Raw genomic sequence first — 26726 nt, 5'->3', positions numbered from 1 at the left:
GGAGGTCTCGGGGACCCTTCCGGTCCTCTTCGTCCGGAAAGCGCCACTGCCCCTCCAGCCCATCAGGAAAACGGCAGCCGCGCCCTTCGCCGACCCGCTCCGCCCTCCTCCACACTCAGGGCCTGGGGCTGCGGGGCTGAATCGTGAGGCTTTCCAGCCCAGGACTTCACCTCTGGCCCCTTTCACACCCGGGATCTTGGGAAGAAGAAACAAAACCAAACACAGCCAAAGCCATCTCCTCCGACCCGGGGCCCCTCCACATCCCTTCCGATCCCGGGTTCCTGCCGGCCTCCCGGGGCGTTTCTCCCAGGCAGGCCTTCGCGGCCACTACACGGGGCTGAGCACTCGAGTCCTCGGGCGTCACGGGGCCCGCGGCCACGCCAAGCACGCACGACTCCCGGGTCTCGTCTGCTCCTGGGTGCCCTGGGCCTCTTCCCTGTGCCGCTGCTGGGTCTTGTGCCCCTGCTTGGCCTCCTTCAGACCCGGCCCCGTGCTACGCGGCCACGTGCTACAGGATCGTGCCAGCAGAACTGGCCCTGGCTGAGCCCCGTACCCACCCTCCTGCCATCCCTGGCCCTGCTAGCAAATGGCAGAGATCCTCTGGCCTCCGAGCCCAGACAAAAATCCTGATGCAGTTGGCCGAGGGGCCGCAAACCAAGGCTTCGCTTGTTCCCGCTCAGGCCCCAGCCATACCCTCTTGTCCTTCGGCTGCTCGTGTGTGGGGTGGGGGAGAGGAGGGTGCGTCCCCGTGCGTGCGTGCGTGGTCTGGGTGTCTCTGCGTGGTGTGTGTGTGTGTGTGTGTGTGTGTGTGTTAGATGCCGTGCCTGGTGTAGGTGGGGAAGAGCAAGCCCTCACGCACAGAGCCCCATCACACACTGGGGCCGGGCCGAGGGGGTCAATCTGCTCGGCCTGATTGCGTTGGGCATACATTGCAGAAGGTGGGTTTTCCAAGGCGGAGCAGAGGGTCCCGGCACCTGAGGTTGTCCACGGGGAGAATGTCTGTTCCACGGGGGCAAGCGGTCCCTTCCGTCGTGCCCAAGCCCATGTGACCCCGAAGGCCAGGTGGCCCCGGTCCTTGAGCTGACTGAGGAGTGCTTTGAGACCCGGAGGGTGGCACAGGCGACTGGGCGCCAGCGGCGGCCCTCCCTCCCTTTGAGCGGGACGGGGAGCTGCCGCTGGCATCCGGAGCTCTGGCGGCCTGCGCCCTCTGTCCCTGTGACCGCAGGCTCTGCCGTGGGAGGCGGGATCCCACGTAGAGGTCGCGCGCTGGCTGCCCTGTCTTGGGTTGAGCGACGGAGCGCGACGTGGAGCAGCACCCGACTGAGGCTCCCTGCTTCTCTGTCCCCTGGCGTCTTGCCCTGGACCCAGTGCACCACCTTGTGGCGAGCCCAGGTGTGGCGCGTCCCGCTGTGGGGCCCGCTGGGGTGCAGGACCCACTTTCTCATGGCTTCCGCACGTCCCTCCCCGCCCGCCTGGAGGGCAGTTGGGGAGCGGTCCCCAACGTGGCCTGGGACCAACCTCGCTGGTGACCCGTGTCGCGGGCGCGCGCCCCAGGAGAGTGTGGGGAGGGGAGAGGATTCGGGGACGTAGCTGTGAGGATTCGGTGTGCGTGGGTCTGGCGGGTGGCCCGGACGGGGTCGGGGTCGTGGTCACGGTGGGTCGTTGTGGTGGTGGTGGTGGTGGTGGTGCTGGGGGTGGTGGTGGTGGTGGGGGGGGTGGTGGCGAAGTCCCCGAAGACAAAAGGAGCAGCGAGGGAGGGAGGAGCAAAAGCCTACAGCACCCGGTATTCCCAGGCGGTCTCCCATCCAAGTACTAACCAGGCCCGACCCTGCTTAGCTTCCGAGATCAGACGAGATCGGGCGCGTTCAGGGTGGTATGGCCGTAGACGCTAGCCGCCGCCTCCGGGAGCCCCAAGAGCCTGCCGAGGGCCCCGGCGTGCGTCTCCACGCTGCTCTCCTGGCACGGCTGGGAGTCCGGGTGGGGGCTGGCAGCCCGGGGCCAGCGGCCAGAGGCCCCGCGCGCCTGCTCGGGCAGCCGGTCTCGCCCAGGTGGCCGCTGGGTGGCTTTCTTCCCGAGGTGTCCTGCTGCCAGGACGAGGGTCAAGTTTTCTCGGGGGAAAATTTCTCAGTGCTCTCGGGCGCTTGTTCTTCTGGGAATGTCCACTGCTGTGGCCAAGGCGGGGGACGCACAGCTCGGGCCAGGGCAAGCAGCCGCCCTCCTCCGTCGCCTCCTGGAGCCGTATCCTTGGGTGGGTGCGTGGCTCCCAGCGGAGGTCTCGGGGACCCTTCCGGTCCTCTTCGTCCGGAAAGCGCCACTGCCCCTCCAGCCCATCAGGAAAACGGCAGCCGCGCCCTTCGCCGACCCGCTCCACCCTCCTCCACACTCAGGGCCTGGGGCTGCGGGGCTGAATCGTGAGGCTTTCCAGCCCAGGACTTCACCTCTGGCCCCTTTCACACCCGGGATCTTGGGAAGAAGAAACAAAACCAAACACAGCCAAAGCCATCTCCTCCGACCCGGGGCCCCTCCACATCCCTTCCGATCCCGGGTTCCTGCCGGCCTCCCGGGGCGTTTCTCCCAGGCAGGCCTTCGCGGCCACTACACGGGGCTGAGCACTCGAGTCCTCGGGCGTCACGGGGCCCGCGGCCACGCCAAGCACGCACGACTCCCGGGTCTCGTCTGCTCCTGGGTGCCCTGGGCCTCTTCCCTGTGCCGCTGCTGGGTCTTGTGCCCCTGCTTGGCCTCCTTCAGACCCGGCCCCGTGCTACGCGGCCACGTGCTACAGGATCGTGCCAGCAGAACTGGCCCTGGCTGAGCCCCGTACCCACCCTCCTGCCATCCCTGGCCCTGCTAGCAAATGGCAGAGATCCTCTGGCCTCCGAGCCCAGACAAAAATCCTGATGCAGTTGGCCGAGGGGCCGCAAACCAAGGCTTCGCTTGTTCCCGCTCAGGCCCCAGCCATACCCTCTTGTCCTTCGGCTGCTCGTGTGTGGGGTGGGGGAGAGGAGGGTGCGTCCCCGTGCGTGCGTGCGTGGTCTGGGTGTCTCTGCGTGGTGTGTGTGTGTGTGTGTGTGTGTGTGTTAGATGCCGTGCCTGGTGTAGGTGGGGAAGAGCAAGCCCTCACGCACAGAGCCCCATCACACACTGGGGCCGGGCCGAGGGTGTCAATCTGCTCGGCCTGATTGCGTTGGGCATACATTGCAGAAGGTGGGTTTTCCAAGGCGGAGCAGAGGGTCCCGGCACCTGAGGTTGTCCACGGGGAGAATGTCTGTTCCACGGGGGCAAGCGGTCCCTTCCGTCGTGCCCAAGCCCATGTGACCCCGAAGGCCAGGTGGCCCCGGTCCTTGAGCTGACTGAGGAGTGCTTTGAGACCCGGAGGGTGGCACAGGCGACTGGGCGCCAGCGGCGGCCCTCCCTCCCTTTGAGCGGGACGGGGAGCTGCCGCTGGCATCCGGAGCTCTGGCGGCCTGCGCCCTCTGTCCCTGTGACCGCAGGCTCTGCCGTGGGAGGCGGGATCCCACGTAGAGGTCACGCGCTGGCTGCCCTGTCTTGGGTTGAGCGACGGAGCGCGACGTGGAGCAGCACCCGACTGAGGCTCCCTGCTTCTCTGTCCCCTGGCGTCTTGCCCTGGACCCAGTGCACCACCTTGTGGCGAGCCCAGGTGTGGCGCGTCCCGCTGTGGGGCCCGCTGGGGTGCAGGACCCACTTTCTCATGGCTTCCGCACGTCCCTCCCCGCCCGCCTGGAGGGCAGTTGGGGAGCGGTCCCCAACGTGGCCTGGGACCAACCTCGCTGGTGACCCGTGTCGCGGGCGCGCGCCCCAGGAGAGTGTGGGGAGGGGAGAGGATTCGGGGACGTAGCTGTGAGGATTCGGTGTGCGTGGGTCTGGCGGGTGGCCCGGACGGGGTCGGGGTCGTGGTCACGGTGGGTCGTTGTGGTGGTGGTGGTGGTGGTGGTGCTGGGGGTGGTGGTGGTGGGGGGGGGGTGGTGGCGAAGTCCCCGAAGACAAAAGGAGCAGCGAGGGAGGGAGGAGCAAAAGCCTACAGCACCCGGTATTCCCAGGCGGTCTCCCATCCAAGTACTAACCAGGCCCGACCCTGCTTAGCTTCCGAGATCAGACGAGATCGGGCGCGTTCAGGGTGGTATGGCCGTAGACGCTAGCCGCCGCCTCCGGGAGCCCCAAGAGCCTGCCGAGGGCCCCGGCGTGCGTCTCCACGCTGCTCTCCTGGCACGGCTGGGAGTCCGGGTGGGGGCTGGCAGCCCGGGGCCAGCGGCCAGAGGCCCCGCGCGCCTGCTCGGGCAGCCGGTCTCGCCCAGGTGGCCGCTGGGTGGCTTTCTTCCCGAGGTGTCCTGCTGCCAGGACGAGGGTCAAGTTTTCTCGGGGGAAAATTTCTCAGTGCTCTCGGGCGCTTGTTCTTCTGGGAATGTCCACTGCTGTGGCCAAGGCGGGGGACGCACAGCTCGGGCCAGGGCAAGCAGCCGCCCTCCTCCGTCGCCTCCTGGAGCCGTATCCTTGGGTGGGTGCGTGGCTCCCAGCGGAGGTCTCGGGGACCCTTCCGGTCCTCTTCGTCCGGAAAGCGCCACTGCCCCTCCAGCCCATCAGGAAAACGGCAGCCGCGCCCTTCGCCGACCCGCTCCGCCCTCCTCCACACTCAGGGCCTGGGGCTGCGGGGCTGAATCGTGAGGCTTTCCAGCCCAGGACTTCACCTCTGGCCCCTTTCACACCCGGGATCTTGGGAAGAAGAAACAAAACCAAACACAGCCAAAGCCATCTCCTCCGACCCGGGGCCCCTCCACATCCCTTCCGATCCCGGGTTCCTGCCGGCCTCCCGGGGCGTTTCTCCCAGGCAGGCCTTCGCGGCCACTACACGGGGCTGAGCACTCGAGTCCTCGGGCGTCACGGGGCCCGCGGCCACGCCAAGCACGCACGACTCCCGGGTCTCGTCTGCTCCTGGGTGCCCTGGGCCTCTTCCCTGTGCCGCTGCTGGGTCTTGTGCCCCTGCTTGGCCTCCTTCAGACCCGGCCCCGTGCTACGCGGCCACGTGCTACAGGATCGTGCCAGCAGAACTGGCCCTGGCTGAGCCCCGTACCCACCCTCCTGCCATCCCTGGCCCTGCTAGCAAATGGCAGAGATCCTCTGGCCTCCGAGCCCAGACAAAAATCCTGATGCAGTTGGCCGAGGGGCCGCAAACCAAGGCTTCGCTTGTTCCCGCTCAGGCCCCAGCCATACCCTCTTGTCCTTCGGCTGCTCGTGTGTGGGGTGGGGGAGAGGAGGGTGCGTCCCCGTGCGTGCGTGCGTGGTCTGGGTGTCTCTGCGTGGTGTGTGTGTGTGTGTGTGTGTGTGTGTGTTAGATGCCGTGCCTGGTGTAGGTGGGGAAGAGCAAGCCCTCACGCACAGAGCCCCATCACACACTGGGGCCGGGCCGAGGGGGTCAATCTGCTCGGCCTGATTGCGTTGGGCATACATTGCAGAAGGTGGGTTTTCCAAGGCGGAGCAGAGGGTCCCGGCACCTGAGGTTGTCCACGGGGAGAATGTCTGTTCCACGGGGGCAAGCGGTCCCTTCCGTCGTGCCCAAGCCCATGTGACCCCGAAGGCCAGGTGGCCCCGGTCCTTGAGCTGACTGAGGAGTGCTTTGAGACCCGGAGGGTGGCACAGGCGACTGGGCGCCAGCGGCGGCCCTCCCTCCCTTTGAGCGGGACGGGGAGCTGCCGCTGGCATCCGGAGCTCTGGCGGCCTGCGCCCTCTGTCCCTGTGACCGCAGGCTCTGCCGTGGGAGGCGGGATCCCACGTAGAGGTCGCGCGCTGGCTGCCCTGTCTTGGGTTGAGCGACGGAGCGCGACGTGGAGCAGCACCCGACTGAGGCTCCCTGCTTCTCTGTCCCCTGGCGTCTTGCCCTGGACCCAGTGCACCACCTTGTGGCGAGCCCAGGTGTGGCGCGTCCCGCTGTGGGGCCCGCTGGGGTGCAGGACCCACTTTCTCATGGCTTCCGCACGTCCCTCCCCGCCCGCCTGGAGGGCAGTTGGGGAGCGGTCCCCAACGTGGCCTGGGACCAACCTCGCTGGTGACCCGTGTCGCGGGCGCGCGCCCCAGGAGAGTGTGGGGAGGGGAGAGGATTCGGGGACGTAGCTGTGAGGATTCGGTGTGCGTGGGTCTGGCGGGTGGCCCGGACGGGGTCGGGGTCGTGGTCACGGTGGGTCGTTGTGGTGGTGGTGGTGGTGGTGGTGCTGGGGGTGGTGGTGGTGGTGGGGGGGGTGGTGGCGAAGTCCCCGAAGACAAAAGGAGCAGCGAGGGAGGGAGGAGCAAAAGCCTACAGCACCCGGTATTCCCAGGCGGTCTCCCATCCAAGTACTAACCAGGCCCGACCCTGCTTAGCTTCCGAGATCAGACGAGATCGGGCGCGTTCAGGGTGGTATGGCCGTAGACGCTAGCCGCCGCCTCCGGGAGCCCCAAGAGCCTGCCGAGGGCCCCGGCGTGCGTCTCCACGCTGCTCTCCTGGCACGGCTGGGAGTCCGGGTGGGGGCTGGCAGCCCGGGGCCAGCGGCCAGAGGCCCCGCGCGCCTGCTCGGGCAGCCGGTCTCGCCCAGGTGGCCGCTGGGTGGCTTTCTTCCCGAGGTGTCCTGCTGCCAGGACGAGGGTCAAGTTTTCTCGGGGGAAAATTTCTCAGTGCTCTCGGGCGCTTGTTCTTCTGGGAATGTCCACTGCTGTGGCCAAGGCGGGGGACGCACAGCTCGGGCCAGGGCAAGCAGCCGCCCTCCTCCGTCGCCTCCTGGAGCCGTATCCTTGGGTGGGTGCGTGGCTCCCAGCGGAGGTCTCGGGGACCCTTCCGGTCCTCTTCGTCCGGAAAGCGCCACTGCCCCTCCAGCCCATCAGGAAAACGGCAGCCGCGCCCTTCGCCGACCCGCTCCGCCCTCCTCCACACTCAGGGCCTGGGGCTGCGGGGCTGAATCGTGAGGCTTTCCAGCCCAGGACTTCACCTCTGGCCCCTTTCACACCCGGGATCTTGGGAAGAAGAAACAAAACCAAACACAGCCAAAGCCATCTCCTCCGACCCGGGGCCCCTCCACATCCCTTCCGATCCCGGGTTCCTGCCGGCCTCCCGGGGCGTTTCTCCCAGGCAGGCCTTCGTGGCCACTACACGGGGCTGAGCACTCGAGTCCTCGGGCGTCACGGGGCCCGCGGCCACGCCAAGCACGCACGACTCCCGGGTCTCGTCTGCTCCTGGGTGCCCTGGGCCTCTTCCCTGTGCCGCTGCTGGGTCTTGTGCCCCTGCTTGGCCTCCTTCAGACCCGGCCCCGTGCTACGCGGCCACGTGCTACAGGATCGTGCCAGCAGAACTGGCCCTGGCTGAGCCCCGTACCCACCCTCCTGCCATCCCTGGCCCTGCTAGCAAATGGCAGAGATCCTCTGGCCTCCGAGCCCAGACAAAAATCCTGATGCAGTTGGCCGAGGGGCCGCAAACCAAGGCTTCGCTTGTTCCCGCTCAGGCCCCAGCCATACCCTCTTGTCCTTCGGCTGCTCGTGTGTGGGGTGGGGGAGAGGAGGGTGCGTCCCCGTGCGTGCGTGCGTGGTCTGGGTGTCTCTGCGTGGTGTGTGTGTGTGTGTGTGTGTGTGTGTTAGATGCCGTGCCTGGTGTAGGTGGGGAAGAGCAAGCCCTCACGCACAGAGCCCCATCACACACTGGGGCCGGGCCGAGGGGGTCAATCTGCTCGGCCTGATTGCGTTGGGCATACATTGCAGAAGGTGGGTTTTCCAAGGCGGAGCAGAGGGTCCCGGCACCTGAGGTTGTCCACGGGGAGAATGTCTGTTCCACGGGGGCAAGCGGTCCCTTCCGTCGTGCCCAAGCCCATGTGACCCCGAAGGCCAGGTGGCCCCGGTCCTTGAGCTGACTGAGGAGTGCTTTGAGACCCGGAGGGTGGCACAGGCGACTGGGCGCCAGCGGCGGCCCTCCCTCCCTTTGAGCGGGACGGGGAGCTGCCGCTGGCATCCGGAGCTCTGGCGGCCTGCGCCCTCTGTCCCTGTGACCGCAGGCTCTGCCGTGGGAGGCGGGATCCCACGTAGAGGTCGCGCGCTGGCTGCCCTGTCTTGGGTTGAGCGACGGAGCGCGACGTGGAGCAGCACCCGACTGAGGCTCCCTGCTTCTCTGTCCCCTGGCGTCTTGCCCTGGACCCAGTGCACCACCTTGTGGCGAGCCCAGGTGTGGCGCGTCCCGCTGTGGGGCCCGCTGGGGTGCAGGACCCACTTTCTCATGGCTTCCGCACGTCCCTCCCCGCCCGCCTGGAGGGCAGTTGGGGAGCGGTCCCCAACGTGGCCTGGGACCAACCTCGCTGGTGACCCGTGTCGCGGGCGCGCGCCCCAGGAGAGTGTGGGGAGGGGAGAGGATTCGGGGACGTAGCTGTGAGGATTCAGTGTGCGTGGGTCTGGCGGGTGGCCCGGACGGGGTCGGGGTCGTGGTCACGGTGGGTCGTTGTGGTGGTGGTGGTGGTGGTGGTGCTGGGGGTGGTGGTGGTGGTGGGGGGGGTGGTGGCGAAGTCCCCGAAGACAAAAGGAGCAGCGAGGGAGGGAGGAGCAAAAGCCTACAGCACCCGGTATTCCCAGGCGGTCTCCCATCCAAGTACTAACCAGGCCCGACCCTGCTTAGCTTCCGAGATCAGACGAGATCGGGCGCGTTCAGGGTGGTATGGCCGTAGACGCTAGCCGCCGCCTCCGGGAGCCCCAAGAGCCTGCCGAGGGCCCCGGCGTGCGTCTCCACGCTGCTCTCCTGGCACGGCTGGGAGTCCGGGTGGGGGCTGGCAGCCCGGGGCCAGCGGCCAGAGGCCCCGCGCGCCTGCTCGGGCAGCCGGTCTCGCCCAGGTGGCCGCTGGGTGGCTTTCTTCCCGAGGTGTCCTGCTGCCAGGACGAGGGTCAAGTTTTCTCGGGGGAAAATTTCTCAGTGCTCTCGGGCGCTTGTTCTTCTGGGAATGTCCACTGCTGTGGCCAAGGCGGGGGACGCACAGCTCGGGCCAGGGCAAGCAGCCGCCCTCCTCCGTCGCCTCCTGGAGCCGTATCCTTGGGTGGGTGCGTGGCTCCCAGCGGAGGTCTCGGGGACCCTTCCGGTCCTCTTCGTCCGGAAAGCGCCACTGCCCCTCCAGCCCATCAGGAAAACGGCAGCCGCGCCCTTCGCCGACCCGCTCCGCCCTCCTCCACACTCAGGGCCTGGGGCTGCGGGGCTGAATCGTGAGGCTTTCCAGCCCAGGACTTCACCTCTGGCCCCTTTCACACCCGGGATCTTGGGAAGAAGAAACAAAACCAAACACAGCCAAAGCCATCTCCTCCGACCCGGGGCCCCTCCACATCCCTTCCGATCCCGGGTTCCTGCCGGCCTCCCGGGGCGTTTCTCCCAGGCAGGCCTTCGCGGCCACTACACGGGGCTGAGCACTCGAGTCCTCGGGCGTCACGGGGCCCGCGGCCACGCCAAGCACGCACGACTCCCGGGTCTCGTCTGCTCCTGGGTGCCCTGGGCCTCTTCCCTGTGCCGCTGCTGGGTCTTGTGCCCCTGCTTGGCCTCCTTCAGACCCGGCCCCGTGCTACGCGGCCACGTGCTACAGGATCGTGCCAGCAGAACTGGCCCTGGCTGAGCCCCGTACCCACCCTCCTGCCATCCCTGGCCCTGCTAGCAAATGGCAGAGATCCTCTGGCCTCCGAGCCCAGACAAAAATCCTGATGCAGTTGGCCGAGGGGCCGCAAACCAAGGCTTCGCTTGTTCCCGCTCAGGCCCCAGCCATACCCTCTTGTCCTTCGGCTGCTCGTGTGTGGGGTGGGGGAGAGGAGGGTGCGTCCCCGTGCGTGCGTGCGTGGTCTGGGTGTCTCTGCGTGGTGTGTGTGTGTGTGTGTGTGTGTGTGTGTTAGATGCCGTGCCTGGTGTAGTTGGGGAAGAGCAAGCCCTCACGCACAGAGCCCCATCACACACTGGGGCCGGGCCGAGGGGGTCAATCTGCTCGGCCTGATTGCGTTGGGCATACATTGCAGAAGGTGGGTTTTCCAAGGCGGAGCAGAGGGTCCCGGCACCTGAGGTTGTCCACGGGGAGAATGTCTGTTCCACGGGGGCAAGCGGTCCCTTCCGTCGTGCCCAAGCCCATGTGACCCCGAAGGCCAGGTGGCCCCGGTCCTTGAGCTGACTGAGGAGTGCTTTGAGACCCGGAGGGTGGCACAGGCGACTGGGCGCCAGCGGCGGCCCTCCCTCCCTTTGAGCGGGACGGGGAGCTGCCGCTGGCATCCGGAGCTCTGGCGGCCTGCGCCCTCTGTCCCTGTGACCGCAGGCTCTGCCGTGGGAGGCGGGATCCCACGTAGAGGTCGCGCGCTGGCTGCCCTGTCTTGGGTTGAGCGACGGAGCGCGACGTGGAGCAGCACCCGACTGAGGCTCCCTGCTTCTCTGTCCCCTGGCGTCTTGCCCTGGACCCAGTGCACCACCTTGTGGCGAGCCCAGGTGTGGCGCGTCCCGCTGTGGGGCCCGCTGGGGTGCAGGACCCACTTTCTCATGGCTTCCGCACGTCCCTCCCCGCCCGCCTGGAGGGCAGTTGGGGAGCGGTCCCCAACGTGGCCTGGGACCAACCTCGCTGGTGACCCGTGTCGCGGGCGCGCGCCCCAGGAGAGTGTGGGGAGGGGAGAGGATTCGGGGACGTAGCTGTGAGGATTCGGTGTGCGTGGGTCTGGCGGGTGGCCCGGACGGGGTCGGGGTCGTGGTCACGGTGGGTCGTTGTGGTGGTGGTGGTGGTGGTGGTGCTGGGGGTGGTGGTGGTGGTGGGGGGGGTGGTGGCGAAGTCCCCGAAGACAAAAGGAGCAGCGAGGGAGGGAGGAGCAAAAGCCTACAGCACCCGGTATTCCCAGGCGGTCTCCCATCCAAGTACTAACCAGGCCCGACCCTGCTTAGCTTCCGAGATCAGACGAGATCGGGCGCGTTCAGGGTGGTATGGCCGTAGACGCTAGCCGCCGCCTCCGGGAGCCCCAAGAGCCTGCCGAGGGCCCCGGCGTGCGTCTCCACGCTGCTCTCCTGGCACGGCTGGGAGTCCGGGTGGGGGCTGGCAGCCCGGGGCCAGCGGCCAGAGGCCCCGCGCGCCTGCTCGGGCAGCCGGTCTCGCCCAGGTGGCCGCTGGGTGGCTTTCTTCCCGAGGTGTCCTGCTGCCAGGACGAGGGTCAAGTTTTCTCGGGGGAAAATTTCTCAGTGCTCTCGGGCGCTTGTTCTTCTGGGAATGTCCACTGCTGTGGCCAAGGCGGGGGACGCACAGCTCGGGCCAGGGCAAGCAGCCGCCCTCCTCCGTCGCCTCCTGGAGCCGTATCCTTGGGTGGGTGCGTGGCTCCCAGCGGAGGTCTCGGGGACCCTTCCGGTCCTCTTCGTCCGGAAAGCGACACTGCCCCTCCAGCCCATCAGGAAAACGGCAGCCGCGCCCTTCGCCGACCCGCTCCGCCCTCCTCCACACTCAGGGCCTGGGGCTGCGGGGCTGAATCGTGAGGCTTTCCAGCCCAGGACTTCACCTCTGGCCCCTTTCACACCCGGGATCTTGGGAAGAAGAAACAAAACCAAACACAGCCAAAGCCATCTCCTCCGACCCGGGGCCCCTCCACATCCCTTCCGATCCCGGGTTCCTGCCGGCCTCCCGGGGCGTTTCTCCCAGGCAGGCCTTCGCGGCCACTACACGGGGCTGAGCACTCGAGTCCTCGGGCGTCACGGGGCCCGCGGCCACGCCAAGCACGCACGACTCCCGGGTCTCGTCTGCTCCTGGGTGCCCTGGGCCTCTTCCCTGTGCCGCTGCTGGGTCTTGTGCCCCTGCTTGGCCTCCTTCAGACCCGGCCCCGTGCTACGCGGCCACGTGCTACAGGATCGTGCCAGCAGAACTGGCCCTGGCTGAGCCCCGTACCCACCCTCCTGCCATCCCTGGCCCTGCTAGCAAATGGCAGAGATCCTCTGGCCTCCGAGCCCAGACAAAAATCCTGATGCAGTTGGCCGAGGGGCCGCAAACCAAGGCTTCGCTTGTTCCCGCTCAGGCCCCAGCCATACCCTCTTGTCCTTCGGCTGCTCGTGTGTGGGGTGGGGGAGAGGAGGGTGCGTCCCCGTGCGTGCGTGCGTGGTCTGGGTGTCTCTGCGTGGTGTGTGTGTGTGTGTGTGTGTGTGTTAGATGCCGTGCCTGGTGTAGGTGGGGAAGAGCAAGCCCTCACGCACAGAGCCCCATCACACACTGGGGCCGGGCCGAGGGGGTCAATCTGCTCGGCCTGATTGCGTTGGGCATACATTGCAGAAGGTGGGTTTTCCAAGGCGGAGCAGAGGGTCCCGGCACCTGAGGTTGTCCACGGGGAGAATGTCTGTTCCACGGGGGCAAGCGGTCCCTTCCGTCGTGCCCAAGCCCATGTGACCCCGAAGGCCAGGTGGCCCCGGTCCTTGAGCTGACTGAGGAGTGCTTTGAGACCCGGAGGGTGGCACAGGCGACTGGGCGCCAGCGGCGGCCCTCCCTCCCTTTGAGCGGGACGGGGAGCTGCCGCTGGCATCCGGAGCTCTGGCGGCCTGCGCCCTCTGTCCCTGTGACCGCAGGCTCTGCCGTGGGAGGCGGGATCCCACGTAGAGGTCGCGCGCTGGCTGCCCTGTCTTGGGTTGAGCGACGGAGCGCGACGTGGAGCAGCACCCGACTGAGGCTCCCTGCTTCTCTGTCCCCTGGCGTCTTGCCCTGGACCCAGTGCACCACCTTGTGGCGAGCCCAGGTGTGGCGCGTCCCGCTGTGGGGCCCGCTGGGGTGCAGGACCCACTTTCTCATGGCTTCCGCACGTCCCTCCCCGCCCGCCTGGAGGGCAGTTGGGGAGCGGTCCCCAACGTGGCCTGGGACCAACCTCGCTGGTGACCCGTGTCGCGGGCGCGCGCCCCAGGAGAGTGTGGGGAGGGGAGAGGATTCGGGGACGTAGCTGTGAGGATTCGGTGTGCGTGGGTCTGGCGGGTGGCCCGGACGGGGTCGGGGTCGTGGTCACGGTGGGTCGTTGTGGTGGTGGTGGTGGTGGTGGTGCTGGGGGTGGTGGTGGTGGTGGGGGGGGTGGTGGCGAAGTCCCCGAAGACAAAAGGAGCAGCGAGGGAGGGAGGAGCAAAAGCCTACAGCACCCGGTATTCCCAGGCGGTCTCCCATCCAAGTACTAACCAGGCCCGACCCTGCTTAGCTTCCGAGATCAGACGAGATCGGGCGCGTTCAGGGTGGTATGGCCGTAGACGCTAGCCGCCGCCTCCGGGAGCCCCAAGAGCCTGCCGAGGGCCCCGGCGTGCGTCTCCACGCTGCTCTCCTGGCACGGCTGGGAGTCCGGGTGGGGGCTGGCAGCCCGGGGCCAGCGGCCAGAGGCCCCGCGCGCCTGCTCGGGCAGCCGGTCTCGCCCAGGTGGCCGCTGGGTGGCTTTCTTCCCGAGGTGTCCTGCTGCCAGGACGAGGGTCAAGTTTTCTCGGGGGAAAATTTCTCAGTGCTCTCGGGCGCTTGTTCTTCTGGGAATGTCCACTGCTGTGGCCAAGGCGGGGGACGCACAGCTCGGGCCAGGGCATGCAGCCGCCCTCCTCCGTCGCCTCCTGGAGCCGTATCCTTGGGTGGGTGCGTGGCTCCCAGCGGAGGTCTCGGGGACCCTTCCGGTCCTCTTCGTCCGGAAAGCGCCACTGCCCCTCCAGCCCATCAGGAAAACGGCAGCCGCGCCCTTCGCCGACCCGCTCCGCCCTCCTCCACACTCAGGGCCTGGGGCTGCGGGGCTGAATCGTGAGGCTTTCCAGCCCAGGACTTCACCTCTGGCCCCTTTCACACCCGGGATCTTGGGAAGAAGAAACAAAACCAAACACAGCCAAAGCCATCTCCTCCGACCCGGGGCCCCTCCACATCCCTTCCGATCCCGGGTTCCTGCCGGCCTCCCGGGGCGTTTCTCCCAGGCAGGCCTTCGCGGCCACTACACGGGGCTGAGCACTCGAGTCCTCGGGCGTCACGGGGCCCGCGGCCACGCCAAGCACGCACGACTCCTGGGTCTCATCTGCTCCTGGGTGCCCTGGGCCTCTTCCCTGTGCCGCTGCTGGGTCTTGTGCCCCTGCTTGGCCTCCTTCAGACCCGGCCCCGTGCTACGCGGCCACGTGCTACAGGATCGTGCCAGCAGAACTGGCCCTGGCTGAGCCCCGTACCCACCCTCCTGCCATCCCTGGCCCTGCTAGCAAATGGCAGAGATCCTCTGGCCTCCGAGCCCAGACAAAAATCCTGATGCAGTTGGCCGAGGGGCCGCAAACCAAGGCTTCGCTTGTTCCCGCTCAGGCCCCAGCCATACCCTCTTGTCCTTCGGCTGCTCGTGTGTGGGGTGGGGGAGAGGAGGGTGCGTCCCCGTGCGTGCGTGCGTGGTCTGGGTGTCTCTGCGTGGTGTGTGTGTGTGTGTGTGTGTGTGTGTTAGATGCCGTGCCTGGTGTAGGTGGGGAAGAGCAAGCCCTCACGCACAGAGCCCCATCACACACTGGGGCCGGGCCGAGGGGGTCAATCTGCTCGGCCTGATTGCGTTGGGCATACATTGCAGAAGGTGGGTTTTCCAAGGCGGAGCAGAGGGTCCCGGCACCTGAGGTTGTCCACGGGGAGAATGTCTGTTCCACGGGGGCAAGCGGTCCCTTCCGTCGTGCCCAAGCCCATGTGACCCCGAAGGCCAGGTGGCCCCGGTCCTTGAGCTGACTGAGGAGTGCTTTGAGACCCGGAGGGTGGCACAGGCGACTGGGCGCCAGCGGCGGCCCTCCCTCCCTTTGAGCGGGACGGGGAGCTGCCGCTGGCATCCGGAGCTCTGGCGGCCTGCGCCCTCTGTCCCTGTGACCGCAGGCTCTGCCGTGGGAGGCGGGATCCCACGTAGAGGTCGCGCGCTGGCTGCCCTGTCTTGGGTTGAGCGACGGAGCGCGACGTGGAGCAGCACCCGACTGAGGCTCCCTGCTTCTCTGTCCCCTGGCGTCTTGCCCTGGACCCAGTGCACCACCTTGTGGCGAGCCCAGGTGTGGCGCGTCCCGCTGTGGGGCCCGCTGGGGTGCAGGACCCACTTTCTCATGGCTTCCGCACGTCCCTCCCCGCCCGCCTGGAGGGCAGTTGGGGAGCGGTCCCCAACGTGGCCTGGGACCAACCTCGCTGGTGACCCGTGTCGCGGGCGCGCGCCCCAGGAGAGTGTGGGGAGGGGAGAGGATTCGGGGACGTAGCTGTGAGGATTCGGTGTGCGTGGGTCTGGCGGGTGGCCCGGACGGGGTCGGGGTCGTGGTCACGGTGGGTCGTTGTGGTGGTGGTGGTGGTGGTGGTGCTGGGGGTGGTGGTGGTGGTGGGGGGGGTGGTGGCGAAGTCCCCGAAGACAAAAGGAGCAGCGAGGGAGGGAGGAGCAAAAGCCTACAGCACCCGGTATTCCCAGGCGGTCTCCCATCCAAGTACTAACCAGGCCCGACCCTGCTTAGCTTCCGAGATCAGACGAGATCGGGCGCGTTCAGGGTGGTATGGCCGTAGACGCTAGCCGCCGCCTCCGGGAGCCCCAAGAGCCTGCCGAGGGCCCCGGCGTGCGTCTCCACGCTGCTCTCCTGGCACGGCTGGGAGTCCGGGTGGGGGCTGGCAGCCCGGGGCCAGCGGCCAGAGGCCCCGCGCGCCTGCTCGGGCAGCCAGTCTCGCCCAGGTGGCCGCTGGGTGGCTTTCTTCCCGAGGTGTCCTGCTGCCAGGACGAGGGTCAAGTTTTCTCGGGGGAAAATTTCTCAGTGCTCTCGGGCGCTTGTTCTTCTGGGAATGTCCACTGCTGTGGCCAAGGCGGGGGACGCACAGCTCGGGCCAGGGCAAGCAGCCGCCCTCCTCCGTCGCCTCCTGGAGCCGTATCCTTGGGTGGGTGCGTGGCTCCCAGCGGAGGTCTCGGGGACCCTTCCGGTCCTCTTCGTCCGGAAAGCGCCACTGCCCCTCCAGCCCATCAGGAAAACGGCAGCCGCGCCCTTCGCCGACCCGCTCCGCCCTCCTCCACACTCAGGGCCTGGGGCTGCGGGGCTGAATCGTGAGGCTTTCCAGCCCAGGACTTCACCTCTGGCCCCTTTCACACCCGGGATCTTGGGAAGAAGAAACAAAACCAAACACAGCCAAAGCCATCTCCTCCGACCCGGGGCCCCTCCACATCCCTTCCGATCCCGGGTTCCTGCCGGCCTCCCGGGGCGTTTCTCCCAGGCAGGCCTTCGCGGCCACTACACGGGGCTGAGCACTCGAGTCCTCGGGCGTCACGGGGCCCGCGGCCACGCCAAGCACGCACGACTCCCGGGTCTCGTCTGCTCCTGGGTGCCCTGGGCCTCTTCCCTGTGCCGCTGCTGGGTCTTGTGCCCCTGCTTGGCCTCCTTCAGACCCGGCCCCGTGCTACGCGGCCACGTGCTACAGGATCGTGCCAGCAGAACTGGCCCTGGCTGAGCCCCGTACCCACCCTCCTGCCATCCCTGGCCCTGCTAGCAAATGGCAGAGATCCTCTGGCCTCCGAGCCCAGACAAAAATCCTGATGCAGTTGGCCGAGGGGCCGCAAACCAAGGCTTCGCTTGTTCCCGCTCAGGCCCCAGCCATACCCTCTTGTCCTTCGGCTGCTCGTGTGTGGGGTGGGGGAGAGGAGGGTGCGTCCCCGTGCGTGCGTGCGTGGTCTGGGTGTCTCTGCGTGGTGTGTGTGTGTGTGTGTGTGTGTGTGTGTTAGATGCCGTGCCTGGTGTAGGTGGGGAAGAGCAAGCCCTCACGCACAGAGCCCCATCACACACTGGGGCCGGGCCGAGGGGGTCAATCTGCTCGGCCTGATTGCGTTGGGCATACATTGCAGAAGGTGGGTTTTCCAAGGCGGAGCAGAGGGTCCCGGCACCTGAGGTTGTCCACGGGGAGAATGTCTGTTCCACGGGGGCAAGCGGTCCCTTCCGTCGTGCCCAAGCCCATGTGACCCCGAAGGCCAGGTGGCCCCGGTCCTTGAGCTGACTGAGGAGTGCTTTGAGACCCGGAGGGTGGCACAGGCGACTGGGCGCCAGCGGCGGCCCTCCCTCCCTTTGAGCGGGACGGGGAGCTGCCGCTGGCATCCGGAGCTCTGGCGGCCTGCGCCCTCTGTCCCTGTGACCGCAGGCTCTGCCGTGGGAGGCGGGATCCCACGTAGAGGTCGCGCGCTGGCTGCCCTGTCTTGGGTTGAGCGACGGAGCGCGACGTGGAGCAGCACCCGACTGAGGCTCCCTGCTTCTCTGTCCCCTGGCGTCTTGCCCTGGACCCAGTGCACCACCTTGTGGCGAGCCCAGGTGTGGCGCGTCCCGCTGTGGGGCCCGCTGGGGTGCAGGACCCACTTTCTCATGGCTTCCGCACGTCCCTCCCCGCCCGCCTGGAGGGCAGTTGGGGAGCGGTCCCCAACGTGGCCTGGGACCAACCTCGCTGGTGACCCGTGTCGCGGGCGCGCGCCCCAGGAGAGTGTGGGGAGGGGAGAGGATTCGGGGACGTAGCTGTGAGGATTCGGTGTGCGTGGGTCTGGCGGGTGGCCCGGACGGGGTCGGGGTCGTGGTCACGGTGGGTCGTTGTGGTGGTGGTGGTGGTGGAGGTGCTGGGGGTGGTGGTGGTGGTGGGGGGGGTGGTGGCGAAGTCCCCGAAGACAAAAGGAGCAGCGAGGGAGGGAGGAGCAAAAGCCTACAGCACCCGGTATTCCCAGGCGGTCTCCCATCCAAGTACTAACCAGGCCCGACCCTGCTTAGCTTCCGAGATCAGACGAGATCGGGCGCGTTCAGGGTGGTATGGCCGTAGACGCTAGCCGCCGCCTCCGGGAGCCCCAAGAGCCTGCCGAGGGCCCCGGCGTGCGTCTCCACGCTGCTCTCCTGGCACGGCTGGGAGTCCGGGTGGGGGCTGGCAGCCCGGGGCCAGCGGCCAGAGGCCCCGCGCGCCTGCTCGGGCAGCCGGTCTCGCCCAGGTGGCCGCTGGGTGGCTTTCTTCCCGAGGTGTCCTGCTGCCAGGACGAGGGTCAAGTTTTCTCGGGGGAAAATTTCTCAGTGCTCTCGGGCGCTTGTTCTTCTGGGAATGTCCACTGCTGTGGCCAAGGCGGGGGACGCACAGCTCGGGCCAGGGCAAGCAGCCGCCCTCCTCCGTCGCCTCCTGGAGCCGTATCCTTGGGTGGGTGCGTGGCTCCCAGCGGAGGTCTCGGGGACCCTTCCGGTCCTCTTCGTCCGGAAAGCGCCACTGCCCCTCCAGCCCATCAGGAAAACGGCAGCCGCGCCCTTCGCCGACCCGCTCCGCCCTCCTCCACACTCAGGGCCTGGGGCTGCGGGGCTGAATCGTGAGGCTTTCCAGCCCAGGACTTCACCTCTGGCCCCTTTCACACCCGGGATCTTGGGAAGAAGAAACAAAACCAAACACAGCCAAAGCCATCTCCTCCGACCCGGGGCCCCTCCACATCCCTTCCGATCCCGGGTTCCTGCCGGCCTCCCGGGGCGTTTCTCCCAGGCAGGCCTTCGCGGCCACTACACGGGGCTGAGCACTCGAGTCCTCGGGCGTCACGGGGCCCGCGGCCACGCCAAGCACGCACGACTCCCGGGTCTCGTCTGCTCCTGGGTGCCCTGGGCCTCTTCCCTGTGCCGCTGCTGGGTCTTGTGCCCCTGCTTGGCCTCCTTCAGACCCGGCCCCGTGCTACGCGGCCACGTGCTACAGGATCGTGCCAGCAGAACTGGCCCTGGCTGAGCCCCGTACCCACCCTCCTGCCATCCCTGGCCCTGCTAGCAAATGGCAGAGATCCTCTGGCCTCCGAGCCCAGACAAAAATCCTGATGCAGTTGGCCGAGGGGCCGCAAACCAAGGCTTCGCTTGTTCCCGCTCAGGCCCCAGCCATACCCTCTTGTCCTTCGGCTGCTCGTGTGTGGGGTGGGGGAGAGGAGGGTGCGTCCCCGTGCGTGCGTGCGTGGTCTGGGTGTCTCTGCGTGGTGTGTGTGTGTGTGTGTGTGTGTGTTAGATGCCGTGCCTGGTGTAGGTGGGGAAGAGCAAGCCCTCACGCACAGAGCCCCATCACACACTGGGGCCGGGCCGAGGGGGTCAATCTGCTCGGCCTGATTGCGTTGGGCATACATTGCAGAAGGTGGGTTTTCCAAGGCGGAGCAGAGGGTCCCGGCACCTGAGGTTGTCCACGGGGAGAATGTCTGTTCCACGGGGGCAAGCGGTCCCTTCCGTCGTGCCCAAGCCCATGTGACCCCGAAGGCCAGGTGGCCCCGGTCCTTGAGCTGACTGAGGAGTGCTTTGAGACCCGGAGGGTGGCACAGGCGACTGGGCGCCAGCGGCGGCCCTCCCTCCCTTTGAGCGGGACGGGGAGCTGCCGCTGGCATCCGGAGCTCTGGCGGCCTGCGCCCTCTGTCCCTGTGACCGCAGGCTCTGCCGTGGGAGGCGGGATCCCACGTAGAGGTCGCGCGCTGGCTGCCCTGTCTTGGGTTGAGCGACGGAGCGCGACGTGGAGCAGCACCCGACTGAGGCTCCCTGCTTCTCTGTCCCCTGGCGTCTTGCCCTGGACCCAGTGCACCACCTTGTGGCGAGCCCAGGTGTGGCGCGTCCCGCTGTGGGGCCCGCTGGGGTGCAGGACCCACTTTCTCATGGCTTCCGCACGTCCCTCCCCGCCCGCCTGGAGGGCAGTTGGGGAGCGGTCCCCAACGTGGCCTGGGACCAACCTCGCTGGTGACCCGTGTCGCGGGCGCGCGCCCCAGGAGAGTGTGGGGAGGGGAGAGGATTCGGGGACGTAGCTGTGAGGATTCGGTGTGCGTGGGTCTGGCGGGTGGCCCGGACGGGGTCGGGGTCGTGGTCACGGTGGGTCGTTGTGGTGGTGGTGGTGGTGGTGGTGCTGGGGGTGGTGGTGGTGGTGGGGGGGGTGGTGGCGAAGTCCCCGAAGACAAAAGGAGCAGCGAGGGAGGGAGGAGCAAAAGCCTACAGCACCCGGTATTCCCAGGCGGTCTCCCATCCAAGTACTAACCAGGCCCGACCCTGCTTAGCTTCCGAGATCAGACGAGATCGGGCGCGTTCAGGGTGGTATGGCCGTAGACGCTAGCCGCCGCCTCCGGGAGCCCCAAGAGCCTGCCGAGGGCCCCGGCGTGTGTCTCCACGCTGCTCTCCTGGCACGGCTGGGAGTCCGGGTGGGGGCTGGCAGCCCGGGGCCAGCGGCCAGAGGCCCCGCGCGCCTGCTCGGGCAGCCGGTCTCGCCCAGGTGGCCGCTGGGTGGCTTTCTTCCCGAGGTGTCCTGCTGCCAGGACGAGGGTCAAGTTTTCTCGGGGGAAAATTTCTCAGTGCTCTCGGGCGCTTGTTCTTCTGGGAATGTCCACTGCTGTGGCCAAGGCGGGGGACGCACAGCTCGGGCCAGGGCAAGCAGCCGCCCTCCTCCGTCGCCTCCTGGAGCCGTATCCTTGGGTGGGTGCGTGGCTCCCAGCGGAGGTCTCGGGGACCCTTCCGGTCCTCTTCGTCCGGAAAGCGCCACTGCCCCTCCAGCCCATCAGGAAAACGGCAGCCGCGCCCTTCGCCGACCCGCTCCGCCCTCCTCCACACTCAGGGCCTGGGGCTGCGGGGCTGAATCGTGAGGCTTTCCAGCCCAGGACTTCACCTCTGGCCCCTTTCACACCCGGGATCTTGGGAAGAAGAAACAAAACCAAACACAGCCAAAGCCATCTCCTCCGACCCGGGGCCCCTCCACATCCCTTCCGATCCCGGGTTCCTGCCGGCCTCCCGGGGCGTTTCTCCCAGGCAGGCCTTCGCGGCCACTACACGGGGCTGAGCACTCGAGTCCTCGGGCGTCACGGGGCCCGCGGCCACGCCAAGCACGCACGACTCCCGGGTCTCGTCTGCTCCTGGGTGCCCTGGGCCTCTTCCCTGTGCCGCTGCTGGGTCTTGTGCCCCTGCTTGGCCTCCTTCAGACCCGGCCCCGTGCTACGCGGCCACGTGCTACAGGATCGTGCCAGCAGAACTGGCCCTGGCTGAGCTCCGTACCCACCCTCCTGCCATCCCTGGCCCTGCTAGCAAATGGCAGAGATCCTCTGGCCTCCGAGCCCAGACAAAAATCCTGATGCAGTTGGCCGAGGGGCCGCAAACCAAGGCTTCGCTTGTTCCCGCTCAGGCCCCAGCCATACCCTCTTGTCCTTCGGCTGCTCGTGTGTGGGGTGGGGGAGAGGAGGGTGCGTCCCCGTGCGTGCGTGCGTGGTCTGGGTGTCTCTGCGTGGTGTGTGTGTGTGTGTGTGTGTGTGTTAGATGCCGTGCCTGGTGTAGGTGGGGAAGAGCAAGCCCTCACGCACAGAGCCCCATCACACACTGGGGCCGGGCCGAGGGGGTCAATCTGCTCGGCCTGATTGCGTTGGGCATACATTGCAGAAGGTGGGTTTTCCAAGGCGGAGCAGAGGGTCCCGGCACCTGAGGTTGTCCACCGGGAGAATGTCTGTTCCACGGGGGCAAGCGGTCCCTTCCGTCGTGCCCAAGCCCATGTGACCCCGAAGGCCAGGTGGCCCCGGTCCTTGAGCTGACTGAGGAGTGCTTTGAGACCCGGAGGGTGGCACAGGCGACTGGGCGCCAGCGGCGGCCCTCCCTCCCTTTGAGCGGGACGGGGAGCTGCCGCTGGCATCCGGAGCTCTGGCGGCCTGCGCCCTCTGTCCCTGTGACCGCAGGCTCTGCCGTGGGAGGCGGGATCCCACGTAGAGGTCGCGCGCTGGCTGCCCTGTCTTGGGTTGAGCGACGGAGGGCGACGTGGAGCAGCACCCGACTGAGGCTCCCTGCTTCTCTGTCCCCTGGCGTCTTGCCCTGGACCCAGTGCACCACCTTGTGGCGAGCCCAGGTGTGGCGCGTCCCGCTGTGGGGCCCGCTGGGGTGCAGGACCCACTTTCTCATGGCTTCCGCACGTCCCTCCCCGCCCGCCTGGAGGGCAGTTGGGGAGCGGTCCCCAACGTGGCCTGGGACCAACCTCGCTGGTGACCCGTGTCGCGGGCGCGCGCCCCAGGAGAGTGTGGGGAGGGGAGAGGATTCGGGGACGTAGCTGTGAGGATTCGGTGTGCGTGGGTCTGGCGGGTGGCCCGGACGGGGTCGGGGTCGTGGTCACGGTGGGTCGTTGTGGTGGTGGTGGTGGTGGTGGTGCTGGGGGTGGTGGTGGTGGTGGGGGGGTGGTGGCGAAGTCCCCGAAGACAAAAGGAGCAGCGAGGGAGGGAGGAGCAAAAGCCTACAGCACCCGGTATTCCCAGGTGGTCTCCCATCCAAGTACTAACCAGGCCCGACCCTGCTTAGCTTCCGAGATCAGACGAGATCGGGCGCGTTCAGGGTGGTATGGCCGTAGACGCTAGCCGCCGCCTCCGGGAGCCCCAAGAGCCTGCCGAGGGCCCCGGCGTGCGTCTCCACGCTGCTCTCCTGGCACGGCTGGGAGTCCGGGTGGGGGCTGGCAGCCCGGGGCCAGCGGCCAGAGGCCCCGCGCGCCTGCTCGGGCAGCCGGTCTCGCCCAGGTGGCCGCTGGGTGGCTTTCTTCCCGAGGTGTCCTGCTGCCAGGACGAGGGTCAAGTTTTCTCGGGGGAAAATTTCTCAGTGCTCTCGGGCGCTTGTTCTTCTGGGAATGTCCACTGCTGTGGCCAAGGCGGGGGACGCACAGCTCGGGCCAGGGCAAGCAGCCGCCCTCCTCCGTCGCCTCCTGGAGCCGTATCCTTGGGTGGGTGCGTGGCTCCCAGCGGAGGTCTCGGGGACCCTTCCGGTCCTCTTCGTCCGGAAAGCGCCACTGCCCCTCCAGCCCATCAGGAAAACGGCAGCCGCGCCCTTCGCCGACCCGCTCCGCCCTCCTCCACACTCAGGGCCTGGGGCTGCGGGGCTGAATCGTGAGGCTTTCCAGCCCAGGACTTCACCTCTGGCCCCTTTCACACCCGGGATCTTGGGAAGAAGAAACAAAACCAAACACAGCCAAAGCCATCTCCTCCGACCCGGGGCCCCTCCACATCCCTTCCGATCCCGGGTTCCTGCCGGCCTCCCGGGGCGTTTCTCCCAGGCAGGCCTTCGCGGCCACTACACGGGGCTGAGCACTCGAGTCCTCGGGCGTCACGGGGCCCGCGGCCACGCCAAGCACGCACGACTCCCGGGTCTCGTCTGCTCCTGGGTGCCCTGGGCCTCTTCCCTGTGCCGCTGCTGGGTCTTGTGCCCCTGCTTGGCCTCCTTCAGACCCGGCCCCGTGCTACGCGGCCACGTGCTACAGGATCGTGCCAGCAGAACTGGCCCTGGCTGAGCCCCGTACCCACCCTCCTGCCATCCCTGGCCCTGCTAGCAAATGGCAGAGATCCTCTGGCCTCCGAGCCCAGACAAAAATCCTGATGCAGTTGGCCGAGGGGCCGCAAACCAAGGCTTCGCTTGTTCCCGCTCAGGCCCCAGCCATACCCTCTTGTCCTTCGGCTGCTCGTGTGTGGGGTGGGGGAGAGGAGGGTGCGTCCCCGTGCGTGCGTGCGTGGTCTGGGTGTCTCTGCGTGGTGTGTATGTGTGTGTGTGTGTGTGTGTTAGATGCCGTGCCTGGTGTAGGTGGGGAAGAGCAAGCCCTCACGCACAGAGCCCCATCACACACTGGGGCCGGGCCGAGGGGGTCAATCTGCTCGGCCTGATTGCGTTGGGCATACATTGCAGAAGGTGGGTTTTCCAAGGCGGAGCAGAGGGTCCCGGCACCTGAGGTTGTCCACGGGGAGAATGTCTGTTCCACGGGGGCAAGCGGTCCCTTCCGTCGTGCCCAAGCCCATGTGACCCCGAAGGCCAGGTGGCCCCGGTCCTTGAGCTGACTGAGGAGTGCTTTGAGACCCGGAGGGTGGCACAGGCGACTGGGCGCCAGCGGCGGCCCTCCCTCCCTTTGAGCGGGACGGGGAGCTGCCGCTGGCATCCGGAGCTCTGGCGGCCTGCGCCCTCTGTCCCTGTGACCGCAGGCTCTGCCGTGGGAGGCGGGATCCCACGTAGAGGTCGCGCGCTGGCTGCCCTGTCTTGGGTTGAGCGACGGAGCGCGACGTGGAGCAGCACCCGACTGAGGCTCCCTGCTTCTCTGTCCCCTGGCGTCTTGCCCTGGACCCAGTGCACCACCTTGTGGCGAGCCCAGGTGTGGCGCGTCCCGCTGTGGGGCCCGCTGGGGTGCAGGACCCACTTTCTCATGGCTTCCGCACGTCCCTCCCCGCCCGCCTGGAGGGCAGTTGGGGAGCGGTCCCCAACGTGGCCTGGGACCAACCTCGCTGGTGACCCGTGTCGCGGGCGCGCGCCCCAGGAGAGTGTGGGGAGGGGAGAGGATTCGGGGACGTAGCTGTGAGGATTCGGTGTGCGTGGGTCTGGCGGGTGGCCCGGACGGGGTCGGGGTCGTGGTCACGGTGGGTCGTTGTGGTGGTGGTGGTGGTGGTGGTGCTGGGGGTGGTGGTGGTGGGGGGGGGGTGGTGGCGAAGTCCCCGAAGACAAAAGGAGCAGCGAGGGAGGGAGGAGCAAAAGCCTACAGCACCCGGTATTCCCAGGCGGTCTCCCATCCAAGTACTAACCAGGCCCGACCCTGCTTAGCTTCCGAGATCAGACGAGATCGGGCGCGTTCAGGGTGGTATGGCCGTAGACGCTAGCCGCCGCCTCCGGGAGCCCCAAGAGCCTGCCGAGGGCCCCGGCGTGCGTCTCCACGCTGCTCTCCTGGCACGGCTGGGAGTCCGGGTGGGGGCTGGCAGCCCGGGGCCAGCGGCCAGAGGCCCCGCGCGCCTGCTCGGGCAGCCGGTCTCGCCCAGGTGGCCGCTGGGTGGCTTTCTTCCCGAGGTGTCCTGCTGCCAGGACGAGGGTCAAGTTTTCTCGGGGGAAAATTTCTCAGTGCTCTCGGGCGCTTGTTCTTCTGGGAATGTCCACTGCTGTGGCCAAGGCGGGGGACGCACAGCTCGGGCCAGGGCAAGCAGCCGCCCTCCTCCGTCGCCTCCTGGAGCCGTATCCTTGGGTGGGTGCGTGGCTCCCAGCGGAGGTCTCGGGGACCCTTCCGGTCGTCTTCGTCCGGAAAGCGCCACTGCCCCTCCAGCCCATCAGGAAAACGGCAGCCGCGCCCTTCGCCGACCCGCTCCGCCCTCCTCCACACTCAGGGCCTGGGGCTGCGGGGCTGAATCGTGAGGCTTTCCAGCCCAGGACTTCACCTCTGGCCCCTTTCACACCCGGGATCTTGGGAAGAAGAAACAAAACCAAACACAGCCAAAGCCATCTCCTCCGACCCGGGGCCCCTCCACATCCCTTCCGATCCCGGGTTCCTGCCGGCCTCCCGGGGCGTTTCTCCCAGGCAGGCCTTCGCGGCCACTACACGGGGCTGAGCACTCGAGTCCTCGGGCGTCACGGGGCCCGCGGCCACGCCAAGCACGCACGACTCCCGGGTCTCGTCTGCTCCTGGGTGCCCTGGGCCTCTTCCCTGTGCCGCTGCTGGGTCTTGTGCCCCTGCTTGGCCTCCTTCAGACCCGGCCCCGTGCTACGCGGCCACGTGCTACAGGATCGTGCCAGCAGAACTGGCCCTGGCTGAGCCCCGTACCCACCCTCCTGCCATCCCTGGCCCTGCTAGCAAATGGCAGAGATCCTCTGGCCTCCGAGCCCAGACAAAAATCCTGATGCAGTTGGCCGAGGGGCCGCAAACCAAGGCTTCGCTTGTTCCCGCTCAGGCCCCAGCCATACCCTCTTGTCCTTCGGCTGCTCGTGTGTGGGGTGGGGGAGAGGAGGGTGCGTCCCCGTGCGTGCGTGCGTGGTCTGGGTGTCTCTGCGTGGTGTGTGTGTGTGTGTGTGTGTGTTAGATGCCGTGCCTGGTGTAGGTGGGGAAGAGCAAGCCCTCACGCACAGAGCCCCATCACACACTGGGGCCGGGCCGAGGGGGTCAATCTGCTCGGCCTGATTGCGTTGGGCATACATTGCAGAAGGTGGGTTTTCCAAGGCGGAGCAGAGGGTCCCGGCACCTGAGGTTGTCCACGGGGAGAATGTCTGTTCCACGGGGGCAAGCGGTCCCTTCCGTCGTGCCCAAGCCCATGTGACCCCGAAGGCCAGGTGGCCCCGGTCCTTGAGCTGACTGAGGAGTGCTTTGAGACCCGGAGGGTGGCACAGGCGACTGGGCGCCAGCGGCGGCCCTCCCTCCCTTTGAGCGGGACGGGGAGCTGCCGCTGGCATCCGGAGCTCTGGCGGCCTGCGCCCTCTGTCCCTGTGACCGCAGGCTCTGCCGTGGGAGGCGGGATCCCACGTAGAGGTCGCGCGCTGGCTGCCCTGTCTTGGGTTGAGCGACGGAGCGCGACGTGGAGCAGCACCCGACTGAGGCTCCCTGCTTCTCTGTCCCCTGGCGTCTTGCCCTGGACCCAGTGCACCACCTTGTGGCGAGCCCAGGTGTGGCGCGTCCCGCTGTGGGGCCCGCTGGGGTGCAGGACCCACTTTCTCATGGCTTCCGCACGTCCCTCCCCGCCCGCCTGGAGGGCAGTTGGGGAGCGGTCCCCAACGTGGCCTGGGACCAACCTCGCTGGTGACCCGTGTCGCGGGCGCGCGCCCCAGGAGAGTGTGGGGAGGGGAGAGGATTCGGGGACGTAGCTGTGAGGATTCGGTGTGCGTGGGTCTGGCGGGTGGCCCGGACGGGGTCGGGGTCGTGGTCACGGTGGGTCGTTGTGGTGGTGGTGGTGGTGGTGGTGCTGGGGGTGGTGGTGGTGGTGGGGGGGGTGGTGGCGAAGTCCCCGAAGACAAAAGGAGCAGCGAGGGAGGGAGGAGCAAAAGCCTACAGCACCCGGTATTCCCAGGCGGTCTCCCATCC

General features: G+C 67.8%; 11 non-coding genes across 11 annotated transcripts; all 11 read right to left on the bottom strand.

The window, feature by feature from the left end:
• Positions 1–1768: 1768 nt before the first annotated feature.
• LOC141411782 (5S ribosomal RNA) lies at positions 1769–1887 on the bottom strand. Its single transcript, XR_012436621.1, has one exon. It is a non-coding gene; the product is annotated as a 5S ribosomal RNA (ribosomal RNA).
• Positions 1888–4033: 2146 nt separating this feature from the next.
• Positions 4034–4152, bottom strand: LOC141411781 (5S ribosomal RNA). Its single transcript, XR_012436620.1, has one exon. It is a non-coding gene; the product is annotated as a 5S ribosomal RNA (ribosomal RNA).
• Positions 4153–6301: 2149 nt separating this feature from the next.
• LOC141411780 (5S ribosomal RNA) lies at positions 6302–6420 on the bottom strand. Its single transcript, XR_012436619.1, has one exon. It is a non-coding gene; the product is annotated as a 5S ribosomal RNA (ribosomal RNA).
• A 2147-nt stretch (positions 6421–8567) lies between these two features.
• LOC141411779 (5S ribosomal RNA) lies at positions 8568–8686 on the bottom strand. Its single transcript, XR_012436618.1, has one exon. It is a non-coding gene; the product is annotated as a 5S ribosomal RNA (ribosomal RNA).
• A 2149-nt stretch (positions 8687–10835) lies between these two features.
• Positions 10836–10954, bottom strand: LOC141411778 (5S ribosomal RNA). Its single transcript, XR_012436617.1, has one exon. It is a non-coding gene; the product is annotated as a 5S ribosomal RNA (ribosomal RNA).
• A 2145-nt stretch (positions 10955–13099) lies between these two features.
• Positions 13100–13218, bottom strand: LOC141411776 (5S ribosomal RNA). The gene has a single exon (XR_012436615.1). It is a non-coding gene; the product is annotated as a 5S ribosomal RNA (ribosomal RNA).
• A 2147-nt stretch (positions 13219–15365) lies between these two features.
• On the bottom strand, positions 15366–15484 carry LOC141411775 (5S ribosomal RNA). The gene has a single exon (XR_012436614.1). It is a non-coding gene; the product is annotated as a 5S ribosomal RNA (ribosomal RNA).
• A 2149-nt stretch (positions 15485–17633) lies between these two features.
• LOC141411774 (5S ribosomal RNA) lies at positions 17634–17752 on the bottom strand. Its single transcript, XR_012436613.1, has one exon. It is a non-coding gene; the product is annotated as a 5S ribosomal RNA (ribosomal RNA).
• A 2145-nt stretch (positions 17753–19897) lies between these two features.
• Positions 19898–20016, bottom strand: LOC141411773 (5S ribosomal RNA). The gene has a single exon (XR_012436612.1). It is a non-coding gene; the product is annotated as a 5S ribosomal RNA (ribosomal RNA).
• Positions 20017–22160: 2144 nt separating this feature from the next.
• Positions 22161–22279, bottom strand: LOC141413547 (5S ribosomal RNA). The gene has a single exon (XR_012438338.1). It is a non-coding gene; the product is annotated as a 5S ribosomal RNA (ribosomal RNA).
• A 2146-nt stretch (positions 22280–24425) lies between these two features.
• On the bottom strand, positions 24426–24544 carry LOC141411772 (5S ribosomal RNA). The gene has a single exon (XR_012436611.1). It is a non-coding gene; the product is annotated as a 5S ribosomal RNA (ribosomal RNA).
• Between the last annotated feature and the right edge of the window lie 2182 nt (positions 24545–26726).

Source organism: Castor canadensis, chromosome 10 (assembly GCF_047511655.1).
Source record: "Castor canadensis chromosome 10, mCasCan1.hap1v2, whole genome shotgun sequence".
NCBI classification, from domain to species: domain Eukaryota; kingdom Metazoa; phylum Chordata; class Mammalia; order Rodentia; family Castoridae; genus Castor; species Castor canadensis.
This window is presented reverse-complemented; position numbering and strand designations above follow the sequence as displayed.